The sequence below is a fragment of the Diplotaxodon limnothrissa genome, linkage group LG16, assembly GCF_057381915.1.
Source record: "Diplotaxodon limnothrissa isolate DT_005_m linkage group LG16, D_limnothrissa_male_GT1.1, whole genome shotgun sequence".
In the NCBI taxonomy this organism is placed as follows: Eukaryota; Metazoa; Chordata; class Actinopteri; order Cichliformes; family Cichlidae; genus Diplotaxodon; species Diplotaxodon limnothrissa.
The window spans coordinates 9,746,600-9,771,202 of NC_140611.1; the positions used below are offsets into that span (position 1 = coordinate 9,746,600).

General features: G+C 43.6%; 1 pseudogene; it reads left to right on the forward strand.

Annotated features, from left to right (window-relative positions):
- The first annotated feature begins 1,089 nt into the window (after window positions 1-1,089).
- On the forward strand, window positions 1,090-20,933 carry LOC146615750 (olfactory receptor 6N2-like; annotated as a pseudogene).
- The last annotated feature ends 3,670 nt before the right edge of the window (window positions 20,934-24,603 follow it).

A 24,603-nucleotide genomic window follows, 5' to 3' on the forward strand; every position in this document is an offset into this window, starting at 1 on the left:
CTCTCTCTCGCCAGGGCGGAACTCATGGTGGGTTCACGTCCTTGGCCCACGCCCCTCTGAAGAGGAAACACCTGGGCCTCATCAGCGCAGCCAGCATTTAAGCCAGGGTGTGGCTTCTACTCATCGCTGGATCGTTGTGTGTGACTCGCATCCCCTGGACCCGACCCTGCATTCCCCGAGTGGATTCCCTTTTGTGTGAGTGTTTGGAGAGAGAGCCAGAAGAGGAGCAAGTGTCTTTTCCCTACCTGGATTTCCCCGGAGCCCTTTCCCTGTCACCGCTTTGTATATAGCACTATCCCCTGCACTGTTTGTATATACACCTGGTGGAACTGTAATAAATACTGACTGTGCCTCTGAGTCCTGCATGTGAGTCCTCAAGCAAACCGTGACAATGAGTCATCTTTCCGTGTGTCCGCTACTTTGAAACGCTTGGGCCGCTCTGCCCGCCACAGTTTCAAACTGGTCATGTGACTGCATGGCCTCATCTGATTGGTAAAAAAGTTACGGGAAACTCCACTGGCGGCATGCTATCTAATGTGTTAAACTAATTATTTTTTTTTAAAAGTAATGAGTCAAATTTTGCAAATATAGCGGAGTAAAAGTACAGTTCTTCACAAATGTACTCAAGTAAAAGTAGAAAGTCTTGTACTTGTTTTTACACCTTGCAATGTTAAAGTTGGCCTCTGTGCCTTTCAGTGTTGGAAATACACTTTGTTGCACTGAGGTCTGCTTATTTTCAATATCTTGTACCTTTTTTTTTTTTTTTTACACCTTTTAATGTTAACTGCCACTCTTTGCCTCCATCCTAAATTCCACATTTCTCAAGTTGAACTAGTTTATTCTACTCCACTGTGTAAGATTTAAGATCTCAGCTAAAAAGATTTTGTGTTGAAGTCCTGCAGTGCTAAGCAAAAGAGAGTGAAAAGGGTGAGATGAACCTCCAATGTTCAGCTCCTTGGAGGCTTAATTTGTCTGATAAAAACCTTCCACACACTGTAACTGCTCACTGTTTGCGTGATGGTGCATTTTTCAGTATTTTCCATTTATCCACCTTGTGCAATTTGTTTAATGAAACATTTTGTAGTTTTAAAAAAAACATCAATGGATGAAGAATTAAATGTTACCTATATAACTTTTGATGGACATGTGGAAATTAACAAATACAGATATGTTTATTTTTTTATTATGTTCACATTATATATTCTAATAACTTGCAGTAACTCTATTATTATATACCTCATTTTGATCCACAAAAATCTCCACAAACCTATGTACACTTTTATTGCAGCATTGCTACTGAATGTTGTTATTTACAGCACAACTGTTTACCCAAAACTCCTGATTGACTTTTTATCTGAAAAACAAATCATATCATATTCAGCATGTCTCTTTCAGTTTTTCATAATTTATTCTCTAGGTTGTTCTGAGTTTTTTCTCTTGGCAGCCATGGCCTATGACAGATATGTGGCTATATGTAAACCTCTACAATATCCAACCATCATGAGAAAAAGCACTGTGAGTATTTTCTTGGTCATAGCTTGGCTTGTACCTGCTTCTAATATTGCCGTCCAAGCAATAGGAATGGCTAAAAGTAAACTGTGTTCCTTTCATTTAAAATCAATATTTTGTAACAATACAATTTACACTCTTCAGTGTGTAAAATCAAGGTTAGTTACTGTATTTGGAATTGTTAGTTATTTAGATCTCGTAGTATTTCCTATACATATATATACATATACAAATATATATATATATATATATATATATATACATATACAAATATATATATATATATATATATATATATATATATATATATATATATTGTAAGACCCCGAGACTCATTTATCCTATTTAGATAAGCTAGTCGTGCTTGCTTTTTGGTGACAAATCCACAGTTCTCAAGCATGACATACATGTTGGTGACCATCAGCCCATTAAACAGCATGCCTACTTTTTAATCTACTGAAGTATTCATACTTTACACATACACAAAAATGTTCTTCATGTCTTATCGAAGTTGTAAAGAAATTAGGAAGAAAGCTGCAGAGACCTCTTTACCCCACCTTACAGTTTTAATTAGCTTTTCCTGTTTAAGTTGCTATGATGTCGTTATAGCCCGAGTGGAATCAGATTTTCCAAAAACTGCACGCTTAATAATGACATTACAACTAGCTTTGTATCATCCTTTGTTTAATCCATTTGTATATGGGCTTAAAATGAAGAATTTTTTAAACACCTGAAAAGGTTGTGTTAGAGTGAATTGTTAAATGTTGTCATTTTATGCTTGCCAACTCTGATGAAAGGAATTCCACTGTCCTTCTCCCCAAATTCTTGAGGTTCTGGATGGGGGCTGTAATGTTTTATTGCAGATACATTCTATCTGGAAGATCTGTTTCTTGTGATGTTGCTCCTGCTTTTATGACCATTTGGTCAGCAGGAGGTAACACACACACATTCTTACACACACACACATACACATTCTCACATAACACGCACATACACATTCTTACAGAAGTTCACACATATACATACAATGCCTTGTCTTAGAACCAAGTGGGCGTGGCTTTGCTGTGATGTGTTTTGTGTGAACTGTCTCTCAATAAAAGGCAGCAAGAGGAGGTCAGATTTGGGGTCATTTCCGTGGTGGACACAGACGGGGCCTCCCTTGCGCAAATAATGGCTCGATCGACTGTCTTGTTTTCTTCATGATGAATAAGTCTCTAGAATTAGCGGGGCTTGTGGAAACACAGACCCAACATTTATTTGGTCCTCCGAGCCGGAGCCTAACATATTGAACTGTCGCGGTTCGAATTTTGAGGAAGAGACATACGACTGAAAGTCCATAGTGGGTCAACACAAATTATTTTATTAAAACACATATACAGTGGGGCAAAAAAGTATTTAGTCAGCCACCGATTGTGCAAGTTCCCCCACTTAAAATGATGACAGAGGTCAGTAATTTGCACCAGAGGTACACTTCAACTGTGAGAGACAGAATGTGAAAAAAAAATCCATGAATTCACATGGTAGGATTTGTAAAGAATTTATTCGTAAATCAGGGTGGAAAATAAGTATTTGGTCACCTCAAACAAGGAAAATCTCTGGCCCTCACAGACCTGTAACGTCTTCTGTAAGAAGCTTTTCTGTCCCCCACTCGTTACCTGTATGAATGGCACCTGTTTGAACTCATCATCTGTATAAAAGACACCTGTCCACAGCCTCAAACAGTCAGACTCCAAACTCCGCCATGGCCAAGACCAAAGAGCTGTCGAAGGACACCAGGAAAAGTATTGTAGACCTGCACCAGACTGGGAAGAGTGAATCTACAATAGGCAAGCAGCTTGGTGTGAAAAAATCAACTGTGGGAGCAATCATCAGAAAATGGAAGACATACAAGACCACTGATAATCTCCCTCGATCTGGGGCTCCACGCAAGATCTCATCCCGTGGGGTCAAAATGATCATGAGAACGGTGAGCAAAGATCCCAGAACCACACGGGGGGACCTGGTGAATGACCTGCAGAGAGCTGGGACCAAAGTAACAAAGGTCACCATCAGTAACACACTACAACGGCAGGGAATCAAATCCCGCAGTGCCAGACGTGTTCCGCTGCTGAAGCCAGTGCATGTCCAGGCCCGTCTGAAGTTTGCCAGAGAGCACATGGATGATACAGCAGAGGATTGGGAGAATGTCATGTGGTCAGATGAAACCAAAGTAGAACTTTTTGGCGGAAGGAAGGGGGCCGGGGACTGGTGAGTGTCAGCACCACAGTCCAGGATGAGACAACGAACATCTCAGAATACATTGGGAAGATGGCCCCAACTGACCGAGTGCTCAGTGAATACCTCAGGCAGCAGAAACCCAAGAAAGAGGAGGGAGACGAGGAACCATCATGGAAGGACAGGCCCCTGCACGGTATGTACCACCGGCAGATAGAGGAGGTGGCTGATATCCAGAAATCCTACCAGTGGCTGGACAAAGCTGGACTGAAAGACAGCACAGAGGCACTAATCATGGCAGCACAAGAACAAGCTCTGAGCACAAGATCCATAGAGGCTGGGGTCTATCACACCAGGCAAGACCCCAGGTGCAGGCTGTGTAAAGATGCCCCAGAGACAATCCAGCACATAACAGCAGGGTGCAAGATGCTAGCAGGCAAGGCATACATGGAACGCCATAACCAAGTGGCCGGCATAGTGTACAGCAACATCTGTGCCGAGTATAACCTGGAAGTCCCGAGGTCAAAATGGGAGATGCCCCCAAGGGTGGTGGAGAATGACCGAGCTAAGATCCTGTGGGACTTCCAGATACAGACGGACAAAATGGTGGTGGCTAACCAACCGGACATAGTGGTGGTAGACAAACAGAAGAAGACGGCCGTAGTGATCGATGTAGCGGTTCCGAATGACAGCAATATCAGGAAGAAGGAACACGAGAAACACGAGAAGCTGGAGAAATACCAAGGGCTCAGAGAAGAGCTCGAGAGGATGTGGAGGGTGAAGGTAACGGTGGTCCCCGTGGTAATCGGAGCACTAGGTGCGGTGACTCCCAAGCTAGGCGAGTGGCTCCAGCAGATCCCGGGAACAACATCGGAGATCTCTGTCCAGAAGAGCGCAGTCCTGGGAACAGCTAAGATACTGCGCAGGACCCTCAAGCTCCCAGGCCTCTGGTAGAGGACCCGAGCTTGAAGGATAAACCGCCCGCAGGGGCGTGCTGGGTGTTTTTTATATATATATATATATATATATATATATATATATATACATACATACAGTGGGGCAAAAAAGTATTTAGTCAGCCACCGATTGTGCAAGTTCCCCCACTTAAAATGATGACAGAGGTCAGTAATTTGCACCAGAGGTACACTTCAACTGTGAGAGACAGAATGTGAAAAAAAAATCCATGAATTCACATGGTAGGATTTGTAAAGAATTTATTCGTAAATCAGGGTGGAAAATAAGTATTTGGTCACCTCAAACAAGGAAAATCTCTGGCTCTCACAGACCTGTAACGTCTTCTGTAAGAAGCTTTTCTGTCCCCCACTCGTTACCTGTATGAATGGCACCTGTTTGAACTCATCATCTGTATAAAAGACACCTGTCCACAGCCTCAAACAGTCAGACTCCAAACTCCGCCATGGCAAGATCTCATCCCGTGGGGTCAAAATGATCATGAGAACGGTGAGCAAAGATCCCAGAACCACACGGGGGGACCTGGTGAATGACCTGCAGAGAGCTGGGACCAAAGTAACAAAGGTCACCATCAGTAACACACTACAACGGCAGGGAATCAAATCCCGCAGTGCCAGACGTGTTCCGCTGCTGAAGCCAGTGCATGTCCAGGCCCGTCTGAAGTTTGCCAGAGAGCACATGGATGATACAGCAGAGGATTGGGAGAATGTCATGTGGTCAGATGAAACCAAAGTAGAACTTTTTGGTATAAACTCAACTCGTCGTGTTTGGAGGAAGAAGAATACTGAGTTGCATCCCAAGAACACCATACCTACTGTGAAGCATGGGGGTGGAAACATCATGCTATGGGGCTGTTTTTCTGCCAAGGGGACAGGACGACTGATCCGTGTTAAGGACAGAATGAATGGGGCCATGTATCGTGAGATTTTGAGCCAAAACCTCTGATAGGTTTGTAGCTTGAACCCATCCGCTGGAACGTTGAAGACAATATAATTACACTGCTAAGCAAGACACAAATAGGCAAAGTTCTTCATGTTACTCGTGCACGGGAGAGACCGGACAGAGCGCCGTCCCTTCGCTTGACCCCAGTCGCTCTCGTCCGTCCTCCCGTAACACTGTCCTTTTATTGAGGTTACATGAATATGCATAGGTTCATTAACATACGACGTCTACATACAAACAAAGAGTACCTTGCCTGTGTGTGTGTGTGTGTGTGTGTGTGTGTGTGTGTGTGTGTGTGTGTTGCTGATCAAAGTGTCAAACATCCTTGGTCAGGAAGAGGGTAGACTAGACCCCCCCCCGGTGAGGAAGTCCAGCAGTTCATCTAAACAGAAAAGCACTTAGACTAGAACAGACGTAGCTACGTTAATCCTACCATAAAACAATTAAAACAAGATGCGACCTCTTCCCGTGCTCCCAGGATGTAGGTGTGCATTCTAGTGTGGAATGCACACCAAGCCTCTGTAGCCTGTTAAAGATCACACAACTTATCACTACACAATTGATTATACACCTCTAAGCATCTATGGTTAAATATTTCTAAGCATAAATAACAATCAACAATACAAACTCTAACATTCCCCCGTTTTTGACCTTTATGCTAGAAAGTTCCCAGTTATGAATACCTCATGTCTGACAGTTTCAACGCAAACATTTATTTACTCAGCATATGTCAAATCACCCTAAATTACTGTAAAAGTTACACAGTTTAATAAATGTATTAGCAGTTACCCCATTCATTGAGCTCATCTCATGGCAAACTGCATCTTACGAGCAACCAAAGAAATTGTTAATTTAATAGTGAAACTAAGAAAGTAACATTTTCAAAAACATCTCAGCTTGGTGATGCTTCCTCCGGGTGTGCAAATCACATGTCTCTCTGCAGAGTGGTTTGAGTTCTGCAGGGCGTCATGAATGTCTCTTCTAGTTGTTTCGTTGTCCATAGGACCAGAGTCCAAATGTATGTAGAATAAACATTCAAACATACCAGTTAGTTTTGTTGTTTGTCAACATGGGTCTCAGCTATTTCCAAAGCTGCAGACCTCTCAGCACTCTAGTTTTATGGCCTCCCATCACCTCACTTCAGGCCTTCATCCTGCGAGGGGGATATTTATGACTCCTTCATTGTCCACGCTCTGCAGAGAAACACCTCTGTGGAAAGGGTGCAGGGTTCAGTTGTCTTACTGCTGTTATGATCCCAGCAGCCTTCAGAGTGTCATCGTATGCACAGTATAGTGGCACAGCATTAGGTGATGTTCATAGGAAACTGCTGTCATCACCACCATAGCTTCTGGTTCCTGTGCTTTCACAGAATCATGATGTCATCCTCGAACTCCTTCTGCGCTGTCGATGGAGCTTGGCACGCTCCCCTCATCCCACGAGTTTTCATGTTCCAACGCTGCTGAAGGTTTAAGGCAGAGCACGTCGTACACCTTAGTTGTCTTCCTCAGCGTCAATATTGAATCTTTCATTTTATTTAAAATCTCCTGGAAGCTCAGTAGCACAGCTCTCTGTGTGATGTCTGCTGTGCTGAAGATGATCTCTGATCCTCCTGAAGCCTCTCTCCTGGCCTCAGCTCCCATCTTGTGGACGATCCTCTCCTCTATTTTGCAGGCAGTTTCATGGTCCTTGCTGTGGCTCCAAGGTCTGATCTCATGATGGGCCCCAACCAGCTTGACCTTTGACCTCAACCACTGCCTGGCTGTCAGCTATGCCTGGAATGGTTCACGCTTCTCACTGGGCCTCTGAAGATTTCTCAGGAGATTACTGCTGCACCTGTATTTCCTTGCTAAGAAAAAAAACTTCTATTTGGAGAGCATGTCAACAATCATCAAACCACATTCTTTAGTTCAGTGAACTTCACTTATAGGCCATCAAAGCCTCATCTGAACATGGATGCACCACTTGCATAGGTTTAATACTTGTAAATAAACGGCTAATCACACAAATCACTGCAACAATAATAGTAAACATTGTTTAATGTTAATCCTTGCACTCCACCTCTTGACGCATGGACATTCCCATGCGTCAACTCACCAAACCTGGATCCCTGTCTTAAAGAAAAAGATTAGCTAGATCATGTCCCAGGCAACATCAGGGCACCTCCTCCGGAGTAGCTCCGTAACCCTGCAATAAAAGATGTTAGCGTGTGTTGCATATTAAGTTTGCTTAACACCTGGCTCTCCCAGGAGCCAGCATACACACCATCACGGCCTGGAAAGCAAAATCTGGAAGTGAAATCAAACTTCATACCTGTAAACAATTGTATCATAAGAGTAATAAGCATTCAACATCAGCAAGACAAGTGTCATGTGCAGGTTTTCTCAAATCAGTAACTACAACTATTACCCTAATTCACCTCAGACATGGATTATCCCATGTACTCTGTTAACATTAATGTAATCAGTGACTTCTCTTAAGCAAAGTCACTCCACTCATATATTATTATTATTATGGGTTCAAAAGTGGCCAGCAAATGAGCCCATAATAAACTATTCCATAATTACCGTAATCTCTTATTTGTTTTACTCATGTCACTTGTCCGCTTCAGCTGAATCTTCTAAATGCAGTCTCAGAAAAACAAACATTAGCAATACACATTGACCATCCTGGTGGGCAGGCGTCGGCCATCCACATTCCAGAGGTGCCATAAAACACCATAAAGTTAACACTCGCTGTGGAAAAAGTAACACTGGTCTCATCACAGTATGTCTCAAACTATATTAATTTCTCCATCAACATATAGCCTGTAACTGCAGTTTTCTTCACACATAAACCCAGAAATCTTGTAGTAGAGAAACATTAGCCAGTATTCCTATAAATCACATGATCAAACACATGAAGAACCGTAATGCTGTAAAAACGAAAATGCAAATGTTAGCGCTTGCGCAGGCGTATGCATACTTTGTCACAGTTATCTCTGTGAGCACACAAGCTAGTGAATGACACACACATAGTAAATTCACAGACACAGAAAATGGCATTTAAAATGTTAAATCATCACGCAACCTCGAGTGTTGCTGTCATCTTTCTGCTTCTGTAAAGGGAAGCACACACAGACTCATCTGCACCCCTGCCAGGCGGGGGTCAACTTCACACAGTCGTGTTACATCAGTAAAGTCTTGTCAGCTTTTGTCAGCTTTTACCAGTCAGTCAGTTTGTTTTCCTTTCACTCACTCATTCATGCATTCATTCTTTCTTTCTTTGCTGATAGTGGAACCTATCGTCGCATTTAGTTTCCACTCTCAGCAAAATGACGTCATTTCAAAAAGAAAAAGAAGAACTTTAGTTTGGATTACATCGCTGAATCCTTTTGGACTGGGACTGTCATTTAATAATTGTCCCAAATAAGTGGCTTTCTCCAGAGTCCATTTAAATGTGGAGAACTCACTTGGCACAATTTTCTCGACGACGTGTAGTGCTTTTAATTCCCGACGTGCAGATCTGCTTAAAGAACAGAGATTATCGAACAAAACTTTCAGTGCACTGTGAAAGTATCAAAATAAAAAGGCCTTGTTAAGTCATGACACAAGCTCCTCATCTCAGGAGGGTAAATCATACCATTAGCATGGTTCATCATACCATCATACTAATCGGCAGGCTCAACTTCACAACAAAAGAAAAATCATCAGCTAGATTCACTCCAAATCAACCATCAGCTGCACAAAACAACATAACCTTAATGCCTTATTAGCTATGAGTTTAATCACCAGGTCTGTGCTCTTCACTCATTTAGGTCACAGATCTATTTTATTCAATTTTCCTTTTCCCTTCATCATAAAACATGTGACATGCTGTCATGCACTTCACAAAACAGTCTGTTCTGACGTATTCAGAGTTGTGTATCTAAATACAGGATTCACTCGCACATCAAAGCAGGAAACTCAGTGTTTTAGAGTCTCCACTCAACACACAACAACTCCAACACATCTCATTCACTCGTACTAGAATTCAGTCACCTTTCATTAATCTAAAACCGATCAACTAATTTGCATATCAGCTATTAACCCACTAAGTTGACAGGACGACAGAAAAGCATGTTCAAAATAGTATCACAAAAGACAATTTCCCTCATACAGTAAATCACTTGTGCTGCATTAATCAAGCAGGAAGCTTCTCCCAATTTACTATATTAACAACTAAATTTATTGTCTGATCACTGGTCGGTCAAACCAGAATCTTTTTTCCCACAAAAGTTAAACTGTTGTCCTGCAACTTAGAGAGTCATTTTTTTTTTTTTTTTTTTTTGCATTGGATAAATTCAGCATTTGATAACAAGTGTCTGCTAAATTGACACTATTTTAACACTGATGAAAGATAACAAGCTAATTTTCATTACATGTGTTTGTGTTATTAGGCAGGTCTAATGCATGTCTGTGGAGCTGCATCTCCAGCAGAGCATGTTCTTAAAGCTGCCTTTCCTACACACTTCTCTGCTATTATTTAATCATTTCTTAACTAATGTGCTATGAGTCTTCATGAGTCATTTTGTGTTTGGAATTGTTAGTAGGGTTAATGCATGTTCTGCTTGTGTGTGTGTGATTTTGTATATGTTTCTATTTTCGCAATGTTTCAGACTCCGTCTCAATTTTCCAACTTAAGCAGTCAGTTTTCTTTTCCCCAGGTTTGCTAACCCAAATTTTGATTTCCCACATTAAATAATTCCTATGTGTTCTCACCTAGTCTTCTCACTCTGTTGTCCTCTCACTCTTTTGTCCTCTCCCACTTTAACAGTCCACAGCCGGCAGTTCTCCTTCAGCTTTGTCCTGTGTTCCACTGTCTCTTCTTGCCATTTTACTCCACAGGTGGCAAATGTCAAACTCCAACTGTTCAGTTCTCCTCAAACGTTTTCTTCACATGCACAGTGAAGTTTCAGCTTGTTGTAAACACAGTGCCATTCATCCGATCAGTCAGGATGATGGGTTTGCTCTTCTTCTCTGATACTGTTTGTCCACATTGCTGCTGCTTTGCTGGGACTCTTTGCTCAGGACTTGCTGCTGTCTTTATCTGCCATGTTATTGCTCTTTGGAGCTGCATTCCTTGTCTTCAGGGAGGAGTGAGAGCTTGCTTGTGAGGTTGAGAGACACATGGCGCTGTAAATAAGTCAGCCAGAAACTTGGCCTGCATGTTTCCAATGATGTTAAAGTATAACTTTCTTCCGACCGCTGCATGTGGAAAATTGATTCAGGTCTGCTTTTCACCTGAAAGTGACAAACTAAGACATGTTCATTATTATCATCACTGCTTAACCAACACACATCTCTCTCTCTCTCTCTCTCTCTCTCTCTCTCTCTCTCTCTCTGTTTTTGTGAACAATCCTTTCTTAAAAGCAGAAAATGAAATTATAGTTGTTTTTTTGGTTGATCAACACAAAACCTTTTTCCTATGATTATTTTTTTCCTACAATATAAATTCTCCCTCTTATTCACTCTTTTTTTTTTTTTTTTTTTACAATAGCTGGCGACCTGCAAAATCACCGCTGTCACTCACAATCAAAGGCAATTACTTTTGCACAGTGCACAAAAACACTGTGATGTCAGACACATTCACACTCACTTTGTCATCTGCATAAATAAATCATATGGCTGGAGATATGTGCCATGGTGATCCATAGGCATGATCACACGTTTATTTAATTATTTTCAACCCAACAAAACAAATAAACAAACACATGATGCTGATGCTATGAACACTCCACACACAAGAGTCAAGATTCAGGAAAACTGCTCATGGAAACGCTGCACACTCCAGTTATCACAGTTATCATAGCGCTGTTTCCCTCTCTTAGAGTAGTTCTCAGACAGCTCTCGATCTGATAATGTGTAGCCTGCTCATCAGCTCAGAAGAAAAAAAAAAAAACCCGCAACGCAACATCACACAGTAGTTGCTCTGCCCACAGCGGCAAAGTCTTACACTTTCATATTCAACACAGCTTCTCCATCATGTACTTTTAGATGTTTCATACAGGGTTCAGCATAGTTGTTTTCACAGGTGTGCTGTATATCTCAACAATGGTTCATAATAAGACGACAGTCTTCCACACAGGTCAAGTGCCTCTATGCACTTCATTAGTTTAAATATTTATCTATATCACTTCACCTCACATGTCATCGTACTGAATTTAAGCAACCACAAGCGTAATGTAGATGACTTTTAACAACTATCCACCTCAATTACGTCTATGGTCTGGCACACAGGCTGAAGAGTTAACGTTTTGTGTCAGCAAGGGGTGGGGGGACAGCCACCCACCAGAGCATAGCTGCTGATGTGGGCTGGCCTTCTCCACACGCTCTTCAAGGCTGGTGTGTTTTCTGAAAACTTCTTAACATCTTAATCTTTTCCATTTATAAGCCTGCGATTAACCGCACGGCTCAGGTCCGCGTGAAACCCGCGTGACCGCGCTCGCGTGAACCCGCGCAGCTGTGGAGCCGTCGCTCCCTCTCTTTTTTACATAAATACTTTGTGCTGCCAGGAGCAAAGTCCAGCACAAACGTCTGTCTCCCTCCGACTCACTCTTGGTTGCTTAGAAACCCATGATAACAACAACAGTCAGTGTCACAGACCACGTGTTCTGCTCCGCACACACCCACACAACAACAACAACGACGACAACAAAAACAACACAAAATAGGCCTATCGTCCAGCACAGTCTGGACCCCGCGGAACCTCTCAACGCCCCACAAAGTGGCGGAGAACTCACCTCTCGCCACACAAAGTAGCGAGGAACCTCTTGCTCCACAAAGTAGCAAGGAACCCGGGTATCGCTCCACAAAGTAGCGAACTTCTCAACGCCTCACACAGTGGCGGAGACTGCACAACCACACGGTTATAGAGTCGGGCTCTTCTCAACGCCTCACACAGTGGTGGAGACTGCACAACGACACGGTTATAGAGTCGGCCTCTTTAAACTTACTTGGCATTGCTTAGAGTGTAATATCAGCCCGAATCCCGCCGACCGTCATTCATCGAGGAGAAAAGACAGACCGCGAATCCACAGGAACTTCCTGGCTGACGTCAGTCTTTCAGCGTGCCTCTCCTCCCCTCGGTGAATGCGATTCCAGGGCTCCGGCATCGAAGGACCAATTAATGATAGGTTTGTAGCTTGAACCCATCCGCTGGAACGTTGAAGACAATATAATTACACTGCTAAGCAAGACACAAATAGGCAAAGTTCTTCATGTTACTCGTGCACGGGAGAGACCGGACAGAGCGCCGTCCCTTCGCTTGACCCCAGTCGCTCTCGTCCGTCCTCCCGTAACACTGTCCTTTTATTGAGGTTACATGAATATGCATAGGTTCATTAACATACGACGTCTACATACAAACAAAGAGTACCTTGCCTGTGTGTGTGTGTGTGTGTGTGTGTGTGTGTGTGTGTGTGTGTGTGTGTGTTGCTGATCAAAGGGTCAAACATCCTTGGTCAGGAAGAGGGTAGACTAGACCCCCCCCCCGGTGAGGAAGTCCAGCAGTTCATCTAAACAGAAAAGCACTTAGACTAGAACAGATGTAGCTACGTTAATCCTACCATAAAACAATTAAAACAAGATGCGACCTCTTCCCGTGCTCCCAGGATGTAGGTGTGCATTCTAGTGTGGAATGCACACCAAGCCTCTGTAGCCTGTTAAAGATCACACAACTTATCACTACACAATTGATTATACACCTCTAAGCATCTATGGTTAAATATTTCTAAGCATAAATAACAATCAACAATACAAACTCTAACAACCTCCTTCCATCAGTGAGAACTTTGAAGATGAAACGAGGCTGGGTCTTCCAACATGACAATGATCCAAAACACACCGCCCGGGCAACAAAGGAGTGGCTCCGTAAGAAGCATTTGAAAGTCCTGGAGTGGCCTAGCCAGTCTCCAGACCTCAACCCCATAGAAAATCTGTGGCGGGAGTTGAAAGTCCGTGTTGCTCGGCGACAGCCCCAAAACATCACTGCTCTCGAGAAGATCTGCATGGAGGAATGGGCCAAAATACCAGCTACTGTGTGTGCAAACCTGGTAAAGACCTATAGTAAACGTTTGACCTCTGTTATTGCCAACAAAGGTTATGTTACAAAGTATTGAGTTGTATTTTTTTTTATTGACCAAATACTTATTTTCCACCCTGATTTACGAATAAATTCTTTACAAATCCTACCATGTGGATTCATGGATTTTTTTTTTCACATTCTGTCTCTCACAGTTGAAGTGTACCTCTGGTGCAAATTACTGACCTCTGTCATCATTTTAGGTGGGGGAACTTGCACAATCGGTGGCTGACTAAATACTTTTTTGCCCCACTGTATGTGGCGAAGATAGGCTCTGCAAAACATCAAGCTCCATCTCCCCCCTTACAATAGGTGGGTGTAATATTTATTCTTATGATGACCAGTAACTCACGTCACTAAAACAGAACAGTTCCTCTTTCAGTTCCTCCACCGCCTCCCAGATGCATCCTGTTATTACACTTTTCTAGACTTAGACAACCCTTGCCATCAGTTTACCCAGACAGGCTATGTGTCTGTGTCGTTAATCTAAGTGCATGGCCCCCCTCTACATCATCTGTTACCAGGCAAACATCCATAGCAGCCTGCTGAATGCACACAGGCAACATGTAGTAAATTTATACTGTAAACATGTAGGCAACCTTTCAATAGCTGAACTTTGCTCCATTGATCGGCCAGACATCGCGCTGCCCGTAGCTTCAAACCATTAATTAACTTAACCGAGCTTCAACCCTTTAATTATGCAATATGCGTATAACATGATTACATTTGCACCTGCAATAAAAGATTATTATGTGCTTATGCTAACACCTGAAATACAGACTTTAATATAACATCATCAGTTTCAATAAATGTGTCAATGAAATGATAATAATGATAAATCATAAATGATACAACAGTAATAATAAGGATTATGGATGTAACATAGATTATGAAAGTAAAATAATATTTCATCTCGACAGCATCCACCGAGGAGAGGGAGAGTACGCCACCGCAGTCTGCTAGCAGCCAGCGTCTGGGACGATTGACCAAAGCCCTGGTACTTTGCTTTGTTACCAGGCCGGAAAGTTTGCGCCTGAACTCCCCTCGGGGTGGATGGCGATTGACGGGATCAGAAGGCCTTAGAGAGCGGCTACGTGCCCGTGCGTTAAAGCAGGTACGTGAGTGCGCAAGCTGTGCGTGTAGACGCAAGCTGCCTGGTTTCTCCGCCAGTGTTTTTGTTTTATTCTTTTTGATTTATTTAAGGAGGGTTAAGTCGGTTTCTCCACCGAATAGGAGGGTAAGGACGGTTTCTCTACCGAAAGGAAGTTCATACATATACATACAATGCCTTGTCTTAGAACCATGTGGGCGTGGCTTTGCTGTGATGTGTTTTATGTGAACTGCCTCTTAATAAAAGGCAGCAAGAGGAGGTCAGATTTGGGGTCATTAGCGGGTCTCTAGAATTAGTGGGACTTGTGGAAACACAGACCCAACAGGTTGTTTTCTCCATCCCCAAAAATTTGATGCATTGATTCTAAATTGTTAAGATTCTTAAGCTATTTTAAAAATAGTTTTATTAAATATTAAAGTCCTGAACTTGATTTATTCTCCATTTTTTGCATCATTGTTATAAATTTAATCTGCAGAATTTAAACCTTTTTTTTAACCTGTTTTTTGATCATGATTTTTCTGTTACATGTTTATTGTAACATAAATGTGTTATGCTTTATATTTTGAATTACAGGAACTCAAGAGTGAAAAATCTACTAACTCCAGTAGTATAAATTAAACTGACAGGTATTATGTTAAATCTCCAAGAGAATTTTCTGTATCAGTTAACTGTATACAGCAATATTCTTACTGTAACTCAAACTAAATAAGCAATGTGTGGCGTTTCAAGATGTTTTAGTGGAGAAAATATTCTACCACAAAATAAGAACTTTTTTATGTTTGATGACACAATTTACAAATAACAAAAGTTATTTCTTCATGGTACTTTCAGTGTTTTTACCTGCTATTTAGCAATCAATAGTTTCAGCATCTGTAGAGCACAAACAGTTTGCTGCAGGTTTACTTGGATTTAAGATTCCTTATAAGTTAAGAGCATTAGCAGAGGCGGAGGCAGACATTTGTTACACCCGGGGCTTAGCCCTAAAGGGTAGTATGCATGTGGGATTGGGGTAGAAATGACTGAAAGAGTAATAGGCTCTGTTTTGAGTTTTGTTCAAAAAAGAATGACTTCATGTAGGGAAAAATATATATCAAGTATGCAGGACAACTTAAACTAGTTTTTTAATTAAGCAGCAAGGCAGAACAAAGTCGGGGCTGTATCAAGACACAAGGACTAAACCCCAATTCAACCAGACCCAGAACTGATCCGGAGTTAAAACAGAACTACAACAGTTCAAAATCAGGACTACTCAGGACTTAACCAAAACAGAACCAGAATCAGAACTAGATGACAGTAGCACTAAAAATCATCATAGACCTGCACTACACTTATTTTTTAATTCTACCAAAGTACACTATTTAGATTGAGAAAAGTTTATATAATTATTTAGCCTTGTTGTGCAAACAAGCCTGCATAACTTAATAAATATAGAATTTGGAAAATAACAAACCTAAAAAGAAACACTAGGTACGAGATACATGAATACCTATGATACGGTGATACTTTTGGTAAACGACCATTTGACTAACGTGTGTGTCACCTGCTCTTGTTCCCTCTCTGTTCTGTCCTCATTCTCCTCTCTCTCCCTCTCTGTTCCTCTCTCTCCCTCTTAGTGCTGACAATCTAGCCAAACAACAACATCATCAAATATACAGTTGAAACCAGATACACAAACACTTTTTAATTGTAACATCAAATCAGACTAAATGTTTATTTATTTTTTTAGGTTGATAAATATAAAAAAACATATTTGTTAACTTTAAGAGTAAAGAGAGAAACTATCTATATTTATGTCAGTTTTGGCCGGCGGTCATAGGTTCTGTCCAATAATATGACGCGAGACTGGAGTAAAAGACATCCATGGATTGGCACTTTATTAAAGAAGGAGCATGATAACAGCACAAAACACTAACCACAACTAAACAAAATGGCTTCGTTTTATACTCTACCTTTTCAGGTGAGTATCCGGAATAGCCCAAGTATGGGGGTTAACTAATCAACATGAAACATAACCCTCCACCCAAACAAACATACCATAACATTAAAGCACATCACAAACATATACATATTTCCAACACATACTATAAACAAACCAATAACATAAGCTTCACTCATTTCTATCTAAATTAAAACCCTCTTTAACCACACTCCCTAACACTGGTCTGCTCCAAGAGCTCTTAAACAGGTGATTGAGCCGCTTTCACTCTTTTGCTCCACATCCTGCAAGAAGCAACCAGGACAGGTGAGTACCTTTACAAGTTCTCATTTCACATATGTTTAGGTTATTGATAAATGATTAACTGCAAGCAGCTCTAACTTTGGCTCTTCTCCGACACAGGTAGGACGGCCAGTCCCACTGTCTCTTTTCTGTTACAAGCTGTCAATTTAATCGTATGTCAAATAACCTAATAAAAGACTCCATAAGAACTAATGTGTTTTCTTTATTACCGCATTTTAAATTCCCAATCCAACAATTTATTATTAACAATACCAACCAGGTAATGGAACCCCTGGTCTCCATTACAATTTATTAATTGTACATGGCACCAAATTGTATTCAAAATTGAGCCACACTTATGGAGCTCCACAATTCTTTTCCTGGTGTTTTGGTTAATATCTCTTGATTTTCCCATGTCAAAGAAACAGGCTCAGTGTTTTGCCTTATATGCATCCACAGGTGTGCCACCAATTTACTCACATGGACTCTACTAACCTATCAGAAGCTTCTTCAGCTCAGAACGTGTCAATGGAAAATTGTACTTAGTAGTCAGTATAAGCTTTTAATGATATAAGTTTACATGTGATAGAATACTGCATGATGACCTCTTTATTACTTAAAACTGATTGTTCTTTATAAAACTTGTTCTGATATTTTTATCTGAATCTTTCCACAGTGATAGTAAGAAGCTGAACAAGCAGTTCTGACCTCTTACCAGGAAAAAGAGCTGCTCCCCACATTCCACCACACACACACACACACACACACACTCACACACACACACACACACACACTCACACACACACACACACTCACACACACACTCATCATCATCATCATCATCATCATCATCATCCTAATAACAACACACACACACACCTCGGGGGGTCACCACGACCCACGCCCCGAGAACAGGCGGGCGCACAAGGGTTAAAGCGTTATCTAAAGGACCTTTTAGTCTCTTTTAACACTTCAGTTCGAGATGCGAGGGCGGCCTATTTCTCAGACTTAGTGTCTAAGAGCAGAGGTAACCCTAAGGTACTATTCGACACCATTAGTGATATTGTTGCTCCTGCTCCACCTGCTGTCCCAATTTCATCAAATGAAGATTGTGAAAAATTTCTTTCTTTCTTCGTTGAAAAAGTCAGTAACATGAGGAACAGTATCTCTCCTGTGTCTCTCTTGTTTAAAAATGTCTTTCAGTCTATTGGTCCCTGTGTGCTCACAATTACTAATACCTCACTGGTTTCTGGTCAGGTCCCTGTTTATTGTAAGAATGCTGTTATTCACCCACTGTTAAAAAAACCTAAGCTTGATGCTTCTCTTCTCAGTAGCTACAGACCGATTTCAAAATTACCGTTCATTTCTAAGATTTTAGAAAAGGTTGTGGCTAAGCAGCTTATAGCTGTTCTAGATGAATACAGCATTCTGGATAAATTCCAATCTGGCTTTCGTAGAGCTCACTCTACTGAAACTACACTTCTTAGAGTCTCCAACGACATTTTAATGAGATGTGATGCAGGAGAATGCTCCGTTCTGTTGATGTTGGACCTGACCTCCGCCTTTGATACTGTGGACCATCATATTCTGCTAGATAGGCTGAGAGACTGGGTGGGTATATCAGGGGCTGCTTTGGACTGGTTTGAATCCTATTTGCATGAACGATCCTTTTCTGTGGCTACCTCTAAGTACAGTTCCTCTTCTACTTTTCTTGCCTATGGTGTGCCACAAGGTTCAGTTTTGGGGCCTTTATTGTTCTTGCTGTATTTACTTCCTCTTCAACACTTATTGAGCACTTTTAAGGACATTTCGTATCACTGCTATGCAGATGATATTCAGTTATATATCTCCTTTAAGCCCCATGATGTTTCCAAGCTACAGATTTTGCATAAGTGCATAGACTCCATTAGAGGTTGGATGGCTGGAAACTTTCTTCAACTAAATGAGGAGAAGACTGAAGTTCTTGTTTGTGCTCCTAAAACTTTTGTACCTAGTGTTATGGAAAACTTGGGTCCACTTGCTACATTTGCAAAACCGTCTATCAGGAGCCTTGGTGTTAGTATTGACTCAGCTCTGACTTTGGATGCCCATGTAAAATCTTTGGTTCGCTCCTGTTTTTATCATTTGAGAAACATTGCTAAGCTGAGTCCCATTGTATCGCGCTCCGAATTAGAAATTGTCATTCATGCATTTGTTTCATCTCGTCTGGACTACTGTAATTCTTTGTTTACTTGTTTATGTAAAGCCTCTTTGGATCGTCTGCAAGTTGTTCAGAATGCTGCTGCAAAGCTTCTGACCAAGTTACACCCCTGCTGATTCAGCTGCACTGGCTCCCCGTTAAATTCAGGATCCAGTTTAAGGTTTTGACCTTGACTTTCAGGGCCCTGCATGGACAAGCACCAACATATATAAGTGAACTTTTGCATCCATACATTCCCAGCAGGTCCCTGAGGTCATGTGACCAGGGCTTGCTTGCTGTCCAGCACACGAGGCTGAAAACAAAAGGCGACAAAGGTTTTGGAACTGTGGCCCCCAGATTGTGGAACTCTCTCCCTTTGAGCCTGAGATCTGTGGACTCAGTGGTCGCTTTTAAAAAACAGCTAAAAACCCATCTTTTTAAACTTGCTTTTAGTTGATTTTTATTTTTAGGTTTTAGCTTCTGTGAAGCACTTTGTGATTTTTATCTTGAAAGGGGCTATATAAATAAAGTTTTACTTACTTACTTACTTGTTATTTTTGTTTTCATTTTTTTTTTTAAATTTTTTAAAGGAAAAAGCTGAAAATTTAAATAGTTAAAAGTTGAAATGTGAATAGCTGTTTTTTGTATTATATGATTTATTTATTACATTTTATGTGGAATGAATAAATAAAAGTATATTTACGGTGGCCCCTACAGACAAAGCACGTACAAACTTCAAAACACGCACGTACAAACCCTGAAGCACGTACAAACTCCAAAACACGTAAAAACGCCGAAGCACATACAAACTCCGAAGCACGTACAAACTCCAAAACACGTAAAAACTCAGAAGCACATAAAAACTCAAAACACATACAAAAGACAAAAGAAGTGCTCCAGAATGCTATGCGCAGTGTTGAGCTTTTGTTACTAAGGCTACGTTCACACTGCAGGCGAAAGCGCATCAAATCCCCATGCGACCCATATCCGATCATGCTATGACAGTGTGAACGGCGCAAATCCGATATTTTCAAATCTGATCTGTGTCACTTTTGTATGTGGTACTGAATCCGATACATATCCGATGTTTTAGAAAGCGACTGCTGTTTGTGTCATGGTCTGCGGTGGGTGGCTGGAATTTCCATAAGGCTCCTGAACTTACCTGGGATCCGCCCCTGGGCAGGGCCAACTCCAGCTCCTGCACACCTGGAGCCTATTGCAGGCAATCAAGCCAGAGGGATGTTCATTCACTGCCAGTTCATCATCAACACATGTTGGTAACAGGCCCTTATACTTCATGGTCTTGCTGTGATCTATCTTGTTAACAAGACTCTCTTGTGCTGCAGTTGCTGTATTCACCTTGGCTCACGCTCCACCTCCGGACTCAGGATACCAAGCAATAATTTTGAAAATCTCTCTGTGACTCACCTGCCTGCCCTCCTGCCATCACACTCCATCTGAAGCCCCGGATCTCAGGTCAGCCTTTCCATGCCACTCAACCTCCCCTGGATTCTTATCACCCCCCTCTCAACACTCCATGTCCCCTACTGCAAGTAAGAATTGCTACTCTTACAACTGGCCACTTCAGAGCTGCCTCCACTACCTCCCTAACTCCTCTATCTTCTCTCTTCAGTGTAACTGTTCCCTGCTCAGCTCCACTCCGCATCTCAGGCCTCATTCCCTCGCCCTAGCCACGTTCCCCAGGCCACGCCTCGTCAAACTCCACGTCTTATTGTTTTTTTTTTTGTCTTTGCTACATTTTCTTTTTTTGCACTTAAGCCTAATAAATTGTTACATCATCTCCTGTCTCTGCTCTGGGTTTCTGCACCTGAGTCCTGTTCAGTACAGGCCACTCGGCCCCGTGACAGTTTGAACAGTCATGTCGCATTAAATCCCAAGAAGACATCGCGAACGCTTCCTGGCCATCCAGCGTAGATGTCAGTGAAACTGTTGGGAAGACAACGTTGGAGAAACGTGAACATTTTATTTGTACTGTATAATCTGCAGATTCTGACAGAAATCTGCAACTATCCTTTGAAGCACCGCTCCTCTCTTAAACAGCAATAAGGATAATTATTAGGTTATTTACATTATTATGTAAATAACAAAATAACTTAACCCTTGTGCGCCCGCCTGTTCTCGGGGCGTGGGTCGTGGTGACCCCCAGAGGGGCGTGTGTGTTGTTATTAGGATGGTATTGTTGATGATGATGATGATGATGATGATGATGACGATGATGATGATGATGGTGGTGGTGGTGATGGGGGGGTCTTGGTAACCCCCCTGGGGGGGTGGGCATATGTGTGTTTTATGATGATTAGGGTGGGGGTCGCTAGGACCCCCATGGGGCATATGTGATGATGATGCTGATGCTGATGATGATGATGATGATGACGACGATGATGATAGGGTGGGGGTCGCTAGGACCCCCTCGGGGCATATGTGTGTTATGGTGATTAGGGTGGGGGTCGCTAGGACCCCCCCCCCCTCCTTCGGGCATATATGTGTTATGATGATGTTGATGATGATGACGACGACGATGATAGGGTGGGGGGGTCGCTAGGACCCCCGTGGGGCACTTGTGTTATTACGGCGTCGGTGGCGTTTGGGGAGCGGCGGTGCGGGAAGAAGCGGTGCAGTTGGGACAGTACGTGATGGCGCAGTGTGTACACACGTGCGCTCGGCCCTCGTGGCACAGGATCTTGGTCTTGACGTCTTTGCTCCTGGGACACACGCGGCACCTTCGCGTCTTGACCGGAGAGGAGTCGCGTGGCGTAGCGTTAGAGGCGGCACGAGTAGTACGATCGTCGGCGTCGGCACCGTCGGCCTCGGTGGTAGCGCCTCGGGCCGCGACTCTGCCTCCTCCTCCTCGTGCTAACGCCCTGGCTTCGAGCATAGGGCGCGCGAGCGCTTTGCCCAGTCGCTCGAGGAAGAGCCTTCGCTTGTTGAGCTTGCCCGCCATCCAGTTGGGGTGAATTTCCCTCCACAGCACGAACGCGTTGTAGGCCGCGACGTCGACCATGTTGTGGAAAAGGGCCACGGGCCACCTGCAGGTCTTTCTCCTGCAGCTGTACGTGCTCACGAACTTGTCCAGGTTGTCGACGCCTCCCTTGGTTCAGTTGTAATGCAGCACCAAGGGCGGTTTTGCGCTGCTTCTGTTGCTGCCGCTGCTTCTGTTGCTGCTGCTGCTGCTGATGCCGTTGCTGATGCGGCGGCTAGGCCGGGGCTCGGGGCCGGAGCGATGGTGGTGGTGGTAGCGAGGAGCGGTGGTGAGGAGCAGCACGTTCTTGTTCTTCTTGGCCACGTAGGTGAGGATGATCGTGTCGGGCCCTCGTCCTCCTCCTCCCCCTCGTTCCGCAGAGCCGCCGAGTACTACGGATTGGACGGAGCCCACGGCCCTGCCCTTGACGCAGCGCAGCTCTCTGGGGATCTCGGGTCTGTTCGATCGCAGAGTGCCCGGCACGGTGTGGCCTCTCTCGCGATAGAGCCTGTCAGCGAGCTCGCGCGAGGTGAAAAAGTTGTAGCACGTGACGTTGCGTCCCGGCGTCAATCCCTCGGTGAGGTCCATGACCACTCGAGTGGCCAGGTGCTTTTCGGGAGGGCCGCGCTTGTCCGGCTTGCCGGTGTAGACTTGCATCTTCCACGCGTAGCTATAACGGGCGTCGCACGCCACCCATATCTTGATCCCGTACCTGGCCGGTTTGCTGCGCATGTACTGTCTGAACGGACACCGTCCTGATGGCGAGAGAGAGAGCTTGAGAGAAAGAGAGAGAGAGAGAGAGAGCTCCTCGTCTGCGAGCGTTCGTTCCGTCGGGTCGTCGTTGTCCCCCTCGGCCTCTTGCTCCTCTTCCTCGCTCTCATCCTCCTCCAAGTTCTCCTGTAGCTGCTGCTGCTGCCGCCATCGCTGCTGCCGCCACCGCTGCTGCCGCCACCGCTGCTGCCGCCGCCGCTGCTGCTGCTGCCGCTCTTTGTCTTCCTCGACCCCTAGCCCTCGATAGCGAAACGTGGCCGGTCGCAACAACGGAGCGACCTTAGCCGACCCCGCCGCGTACGCCAAACGCGCTGGCGACGGTGATGGTGATGATGATGGCGATCGCGACGGCGATGGTGAGCGGGAGGAGGAGGAGGACGACTATGACACCGCCGGCGATTGCGATCCGCCTGTACTGACCTTATTGCTCTTTGGCTCCCACGGTCTAGTGCGTGACATTGTCTTCTTCGTCTTCTTCTTTCTCGTTGGCACCTTGTTGCCGTTGTTGTTGTTGTTGTTGTTCTACAGCACGCGCCCGGACACCGCCTCTGTAACCTGTAACCCCGACACGCTTAGTACCCGCCATCCACGCTCTTATCATCTCGCCGCGCGACGCGCTGTGCTTTCGCCGGGGTGTTTCTCGACCACCTTTTACACAACTTTATCGTCCACGCTTGCACGTGTATTCTCTGTCAAACTCACGTCTCTCCCTCCCTCTCTCCCTCCCTCCCTCCCTCTCTCTCTCTCCCTCTCTCTCTCTCTCTCTCTCCATCCCATCCCCTCGGGGGATCTCGCGACCCCAACCTCCTCCCTCCCTCCACGGGTGACCCTCATCCCCCGACCCCGCCCTCCCATCCCATCCCCTCGGGGGATCTCGCGACCCCAAACCTCCTCCCTCCCTCCGCGGGGGACCCGCATCCCCCGACCCCGCCGCTCTCCCCCTGGCGGGTGCATCAGGGTTAAACTAACACTTAACACAGTGTTTGCTGCTATAACTACACATGTTTCTTGTTCAGCTATTTATTTATGAGTGACTTATGTATGTATGTATGTATATATATATGTATATATTGTACTATTCTTAGTTAGTGTATTGTCTGTCTTGTCTTAATGTTGGTTTATAATGGAGCACTGTAACAAAAAATAATTTCCCCCAGGGATCAATAAAGTATTCTGATTCTGATTCTGATTCTGATATCACATGTTTGGGGGTGTGGCCTTGCCAATTGTCTTTTTCCCACCTTTTCAAAATGGCTGGCATGCCCACAAGCACATTTTATGGAAGAAAGAATGGTAAGCATGATATTTACATTTAAAATGTTTTTTTAAAATCAGATTTTGATTAATTTTCAAAATAAACATCTAGTAAATAATTTGAGGGGTTTAAAAATTAAGCTTATTTAGTTTTACAGAGGAAATGACTAATTTATTAATGTGTACTCTAGTGCACGTCGGGACTTTGTACTTATATTTATTTCACTTTTTCCTAGTAGACAACTCTTTGACAGTGGCAGAGAGAATTCTTAACAGAATCATTGAGGGAGATTCAGACATAGATTTTTCAGAAGATGAGAGTCATGTGAGCCAGATAGGAGAGGGTGAGAACCCAG